Source organism: Mustela putorius, unplaced genomic scaffold, assembly GCF_011764305.1.
Source record: "Mustela putorius furo isolate JIRA1106 unplaced genomic scaffold, ASM1176430v1.1 tig00003869_pilon_pilon_pilon, whole genome shotgun sequence".
Classification (NCBI taxonomy): Eukaryota; Metazoa; Chordata; class Mammalia; order Carnivora; family Mustelidae; genus Mustela; species Mustela putorius.
The window spans coordinates 32864911-32872436 of NW_025422021.1; positions in this window are offsets into that span (position 1 = coordinate 32864911).

The window sequence follows — 7526 nt, forward strand, 5'->3', positions numbered from 1 at the left end:
CACCCTAGCTCGCTGCTGCAGCACCAGGCTGTGCCGGTAGAGGGAGCAGGGGCCGCTGGAGGAGGGCGTTTCCCTTCCTGCCTCCGCGCGCAGCTATCCCTGCTCCCTGTCCCAAGGCCCTTGGGGGACCGCTGCGCACCCAGGGATGCTGTGCCAGGGCACCCGAGGCGGGTTCCTCGTGGATAGTTCAGTGGCACCCCCGCGAGCAGCTTCCTGTAGGTTCTGCAGGTGCCCCCCGCCACCCCGCTTGGAGAGTTCAAGAACACTCACCTGGAGGGCTTGGAGTGGCTCACCAGCAAGTCCAGCCATGTCCCCAGCGGGCTTCTCAGCAAACGAATGGCACCTCCCTTCCCCATGGCCAGCTTCCAGGTGAATCGTGTAGACATCCCACAGTGTGTTGGGGGGTGTGGGCTAGTACCTGGGAGGGGGAGTTCTGCCTTCTGCTCGCTGGTAGTTCTTGCCCACCAGTCTTGCCCCAGTAGACATGGACCATCTCCAGTCCAGATCGACCCCACAAATTCTTCTGCCATCTTCTGAGCTGAAATGACACCGTCTCCAACAAGGTCTCAATCCCCACACCCTGCGGCAAGGATTCCTCTCTTCCAGATTTGTTCCTTCTGTGGTACTCTCCTTCACTGTTCCTTAGAATCCTCTTTCATCCCCACATAGTAGAGAAATCACTGGAAAGAGTTAATATTCTTTATACGAAACCTGCTTTACTCCGAATGTGATATGGTTACTCTCTGCTGGCCTGGACCCAGAGGTACCTGGTACCAGGAGTAATCACAAGGGACAGGCTTGCACAGATGGGATATGGGAAGTGATTGTACTCCTAATCTTAGGCAGTGTTGCATTCATTACCAGTGGGAAACGGGACCCTAGTAATCTGTGGCGTGCACTGGCGTAAGACTTAATCAAGCTATCACCTTTGGTTGATGGTGATTCTAACCAAAGAAAGGGCCTTGGAGCCCCAGTGGTGGCTGAGCTTGTCTTTCTGGGGTGGTTATGATGATGACAGAAACTCCGACATGGGCTGGAGTCTCTCCAGTGCACAAGAGTGGCTCACAGAAACAAAACGACTAGATAGGGTGAGAACCAGAGAACAATGATAACCACTCTAAATGAAACATTCTACTCGTAGCCACGGGGCTATTTCTAAAAATCACACCGAAAAATTAACTGCATTTGTTGAGAATAACAGTTGGATTCACAACCTCACCTTTCTCAAGGGAAAGCCAGGGCACTGACTGGGAAAGGATCAGGAACCGCGGAGCGGGGACATCTGGTCAGACCCAGATGTAACTGACCATCCTAAACCCTGAGTCACTCTGAGCCTTTCTTACCAGTAATAAGTCTGCCCTGCGGTGTCTTAGATCAGTCCTGTGACAGCCTTGCCAGGGGCAGGTAGGTGCCTTGAGACAGGACACTCAACACCACAACACTCTCTATGGCCGCCAGACCCATAACTAGGGTCAGGCTACAGAGTGCTTCAGAGGGACAGGTACACGCTGTGCCTCTGGAAGAGCAACCTGCCCATCTAGGAAATAAGTGAGATTTTGCTAATATCTGTCAGGAGAAACATGGAGAATATATGTGGATCCTGAAGGTGTTAGACCAAAGCAGATGGAATATAACACCAAGTCAGACCAAATTCATTGATGATGGTAAAGTAACTGAAGATCCAGATTTAAGCTGCTCACTTGGGCAGCTGGGGGTGGCTCTAGCAGCATATTTGATCACTTGATTGAAACCTAAACTCAAAAAATGGCCTATAATTAATGAGGTGATAGGAATGTCAGATGGATTTATGTTGTGAACCACACATTTATCTCTTAAGTACATGCTTCCAGAAGGCCCAGGAGAGACTCCTTTCGCTAAGGCACTAAGAAACACATTAGGAAGAGGAGTATCCACACCGTTGAAAACCTCTGTGATTCCTCTCCCTGGCAGGTGGGTGTAGTGGGGGGGGAGGGGGGACACTGCCGTAGAGATGGGCAGAAGCCCTTATTTCCCTGGGGATGCCGGGATTCTAGAGGCCAGAGGCCAGGTGGCAGGATGTGACCACCAGAGGCAGGGGGCTGCCTCTGTCGGGAAGAACAGCAGGTATATACGGGGTATCAAAATACCACACGGTCCACGGGCACCTCTAATATAGCACTGAATATAGCTGAATATAGCACCCTAAAAATACAAGAGTGCTTGTGATACAACCTGGGGGACAATCTTTAGATCTAGGAGCCAAAAACCTGCCTTGAGTCACAACTGGGGATGACTGCCTCTCAGCCAGTCCCTAGATCTAACCCAGTTTACAGCCCCAGACCCCTGGACTGGAGGGGAGGCTGGGTCCCTGGCAAAAGAACCCTGCAAGGCTAGAATCTTTCTTCGTTGCCTCGTGGCATGCTAGGCTTGTCAGGAGAGGGCGCTAAAGGGGCACTGGGAAGGGGGCGCTGCTCTTCAGCGTTCCATTGGACTTCTTCCTTCTTACCCCCTCCACAGGTGACTGCTACAGGAAGTTTCAGCAGCACCCAACAGGCAACTTCATCACATTCCCACGGGAGTCCAGCCTGCTCCGGCTAGCTTCCCACCAAGTTCAACTTCGCCCCTGCAAACAGCTGCCCAGCAAATTCCCTCCACACTCCAGTAGGTGGACAACCCAGGGGACTTCTACCCTAGAGTAGGGTACAACCACTACAGAACATGCATTGGTTTCCCCTGGTACCCAAAAGATGAGCAGTCCCAAGAAAGCTTTGGTAAACCAAAATGGCATAAAGCAAAGAAGCAATCACTGTTCAGTTATATGGAAATTTTTTGAGGGTTCCTAGACCCCAAAATCACCTTTCTTAGGCTTTTACAATTACCTTAGGACACATCTTACTAACAGATACACGAAATAAATCAAGACAAAACACGGATGTTCACACAGTTCAAAGCCCTGACTGCTTGACGCTGAGATGCCGAGTATGGTTCCTGGGGAAGGAGTTTGCAGGACCACTCTCTGCTGAGGGTATGCCCACCTCTACAACAGCTTACTGTAAAATGAACACAGAACACTATTTTCACTCTTCACCTTTTTCATAAAAGTGAAAATCCTCTTCAGAGTTCTTTCAGTTAGCAACAGTGCGGACTAATACAGGTCTTTAGTAAAAGCAAAGTGGTGTGATGCAAACTTTCAGAAAGCAGACAACACCTGTATTTACTGACTGAGCACAGCCACAGGAAAGACGCAGGTCTGAAGAGGCTGAGAACTTCTGTGCATTCTCATCTCGCAAAGCTAGTTACTACAACATTTGTGAATGCCTACTTACAAGGGGCACATCCCCCCGAACTTTGCCACAGTCGCCCCCACTCCGCCCTATTAGTTTCTGCACTAATTTTGGCTCCTACGCAGCCTCTGTAGGTCCTACAGTCAATGGTACCTGCCTACTAGGTTCTGGACTTCAGGGGACATGACTCCTGCATGGGTCCTGGGAAGAACGCTTCCCCTCAGCAGTGCTGGGAAATGTGGGACAGACCCTGGATACAACAGACCAGCTCATACAGCCTGGAGATGCACTGGCAGGAGGTAGGGGGAGAGGACCATCTTGAAGCCCTTCAGTTATTCCCTAAAGGTCTTGGGCGGCAGAACAAATCAAGCTAAAAGTGGACTGAGAGTTCCTTACTGTCATCATTGCTCCCCACCACCACCCATCCCCTCAATGCTGCAGACCCCAATTCTGCTCTCAGCCCACACACAGAGTAAACAGAAACCGCCAGATAAAAGGTGGCTTGAACAATAAGGCTTTTATTCCCATACCCAGCAGAATAATGGGAGGGAGGCAGTTCCTTTGGAAGTCTGACTTGGAAGCTGGACAAATCCAACAGAAGTCATATGAGGTCAATAGTATCTATGAAAAAAGGTAGACCATCTCTGTCAGCCACAAAAAGACCCCAACTGAGTCCTCATGACCAAAGCTGAGTCACACCCATGCCATAACTGGCAACAACAGAATGAAGTCCCCTAGTGCGTCCCTCCCAGCAGGCAGAGTCCACCAGACGGCCTTTACCACAGGCACTGACAAGAGGGAACTGTGGCCAGGGTCCTGGGCAGGTGGGAAAGGGCAGCATGGCCCTCAGCAGCCTCCCACACACCTGGCGCTCACGAGGAATATCCCCAGGGTGGGTGTTGGACTTGTGGCCCACGGCAGCCTCTCAGAGGCTGTTCTCAGAGATTCTCTCCACGCTCCTCCCCTTACAGTGAAGGAGGGAACACAGCCGCTGCACGGCTTAAGGCTTTCTGCAGTGTGATGCTGAGTGCGATGCGGCCCTTGGCTGAAGGTTTTCCCACAAGGGCTGTGCTCGCAAGGCGCTTCTGGTGGCGAGTTCGCTGGTGCCGTTCGTTGGAAGCCTCTGTGGGGCAAGGCACTGGGCGCATCTCGGCCTTCATGTCCTCCGAGTGTGAACTTGCTAGGGGTGAAAGAGGCGGGATGGGCAGCTGAATACGGCCCCACACTAGTCCTATTTAAAAGGCTCTCCCGCCGCACACATCTGAAGTTGGGGCAGGGTTTCCCACATCCTACTCCTAACGTCTCTCCAGGCTCGAACGCTCCGTGCTAAATCCGAGCGATGCTTCATTCCGAGCGCACAATAGATTTTCTCAGGTGGGAACGTTCTGCTGAGGAATGAGCCTGGAGGTGCGGCGAAGGCTCCAGCACCACCGCCTCCCGAGCCCTTCCTCCCGGGAGCTCCTGGCGCCCGCGGCACGCACCCGCCCTGACCGCGTCCTGGCCCCCGGCCGCGCTCTCAAGGCTGCTCTCCGGCGAGAACTGCGTAGCTCCGTGAGGCTGCGGCACTCGCTGCGCTCAGGCGGGCCTCCAGCGTGGTGGCTGCGGGAAGCTCCCCGGTTCGCTGTGCTGCCCGGTGGGAAAGGCGTCCCCGGCGGCTGCATACGGCGGGGCTCCCGCCACAGAGCGGCCCGGTGCTGGAGGAGGCACACGGAGGGCCTCTCGGGCGTGCGGGCTCCGCGGCTCCGGCCGGAACTCTCCCGCGAGCTCCGCGCGCCGCACCGACCCACCGGGACCGCCTGAGCCAGGGCGCTAATACGAAACACCCTGCCGGCGGGAGCCGTCGCAGCGCAGCAGCTCACCGCCACACCCTCGGGAGTCCTCCCGCCAGCACCGCGAGAGACCACGCCGCAGCCGAGAGTTCGGCGCCAGAAGCCCCGCCCCCAGCCGGACGACGCGCAGGGGAACTCCCCCTCCCGGGTTCTCATTGGCCCGGCACCGTGTGACATTATCAAAATGGGCGCCGGGATTTGATGGGAGGGGCGGGGCTTCGCCCCATCTTAAAGGAGACGCGCCAAGCTTTACAGGCGGGTGCTGCTCCCCACCTCCCGCGGTGCCGTGGGTGTGGTACTGTCCGAGCGCCTCCTTAGGGAAACTGTTTCTCTGGAAACTGGATGTTCGCCTTTCCTTCCACAAACTTGTTGATGGTACCCTTAGCACTGGGTATCAACTGTGTAGCGCTGCCCTTCCCACAGTGATCTTCTGCCTGGGCTGCACTGGTCTCTCGGCGCGTGTATGCACTTAGGAAGCAGCAGCTGCGGCTTTGGGGCTGCCCCCTTGCGTTGTTCTCTAACGAGTTCCAGCTCCTGCTCCCTTCCTGACCTCGGGCCCTCCGCTCCGCCTCTGACCTCTCCCTTAGGAACTGAAGGACTAGACAGCTCTCACCCACACGCTTCCCCCACGCTCCGTCCTCTCAGCGGAGCTTTAAGGCTGTAAGGTCCGTAGCGTTCAACCTCAGGGTCGATCCTACTAGGACCAAGTCAACACTAACCACCGCTGCGCCTGCTACTGTTACTGGGATAACTTTCTTGCCTGTGGTTTCCTTCTTGGACTTGGGTCCGGTGACTTCCCGGGAACGTGTCCGTAACAATTCCAATTCCTCTCCAGGAACGTCCAGAGGCAGGGGCGGTCTAAGAACGAAGACCTCTCCGGGTCTTCCTCACATCTGCTCCAGACTGGTGCTGTCTATGCCCACTGCACAGCCGCCATCCGGGAACCTTTCACTGTGAGAGCTTCGCCTTCGCCTTCTGGGGTCGGGTGCCCCACCTCCTGGGTACCATGATTTCCCCTTCCTCGGGTAAATCTACACTTGCCCTCATTTTGGAGGAGTACGTCCTCTCGTGGTTTCCTAAGTGTACGTGGAACACACATTTTTAAAGACACTACAATTCTTTAGCTTGGCTTTTAATCTTAGCTGCAAATATTCGTGCCAGAGTTAACGAAAGTGAAAGCCTACCCTCATCTATGGCCCAGTGTGGCATCTGAGGACTCCAGGGCTACTCTTGTCCCCGGTATTTTGTACACGTCCTGTTCATTCTAGCCACAAGTTGTAGGATCTTTTCTCTCCAGTGATAGGTGAGAGCAAGTCGTCTCCTGTTATTATCAGCAGTACACTGGCTCTTGTGATCTGGAAACCCTGGCCTTTGTTCTCAGAATTCTCTTGATTTGTTGGCATCTACTGTACAACATGTGAGCATGTGGCCACATTCCGTACTGGCATCTAGGTGTTCCTCTGTCAAAAACCAAACTGCATACTGAATAAAACAAAACCGAGATTAGTCTCGTGCAAGGCTTTAAGCCTGAAAACCAGGTAACTCAAGGCTACAAAAGCAATGAGCTCCGAGTTGCTCACAGGCTAAGCGGCTTTAATGGGACAAATATGAAAATTACTTTGCTTTTTCAGCTGATTGGTTGCCTAGCGGTGTTCTTATTTGGATAAGGGTAGCTGAGTCAGGGAACAAGAAGTCCAGAGGTAGAGTGACAGACCCAGCATTTGGGAACTAGCCGGTGTCCTCTGCTGACTGAGAAAGGCCTTCAACACCAGCACCAATGGTCTACCTTTCATCCGACATAAGGCACTCCATTTTTTTCTGGTTCTGCACCTTAGGCTAGTGATATTCCCCAGGAAGCCTCTTTCTGGTCTAATCCTGCGGCAGGGTACAAGCCCGATTCCCACCTGAAGAGGACAAAAAGAGACATACGGAAGACTGACTGTGATGAGCCTCCTTTATCTTTCACTGGGTTGGGGCAGCTACAGCTGCCCAGCTGGGTCAGGACCAAGTCTTAACTGGCTCTCAGCCCATCCTCCCACTTTCACCCACTTCGAAGGTACCTGAGCTCCCCTGCCCATTCCAGAGCCTTCAGGAGCTTTGCAGTGAAATCAGATTCTCAGACACTCAGTTCTTTGGACAAGGTGGCTTTCTCAGATGCATCTAGGTCAGTCATCATTCATTCATCTGTTTTCTTGAGAGGTTTGTTCCTAAATTTTGTTGCTATTCCATCATCTCAGTATATTTCTACATTTTTTGAAAAGTAAAATCCCGCTCTCATTTCAATGGGATTTCAGAAAGGAGTTATGGCAAATGGCCACACCTACTGCACAGAAGGCTGGGAAATGAAGAATATACTGGGACTTTAAATGTCCAGCTAAAACTGGGGGCTGTTATCACAGATGAACACTGGACAGTGAAAGAAAGCACCCATCTC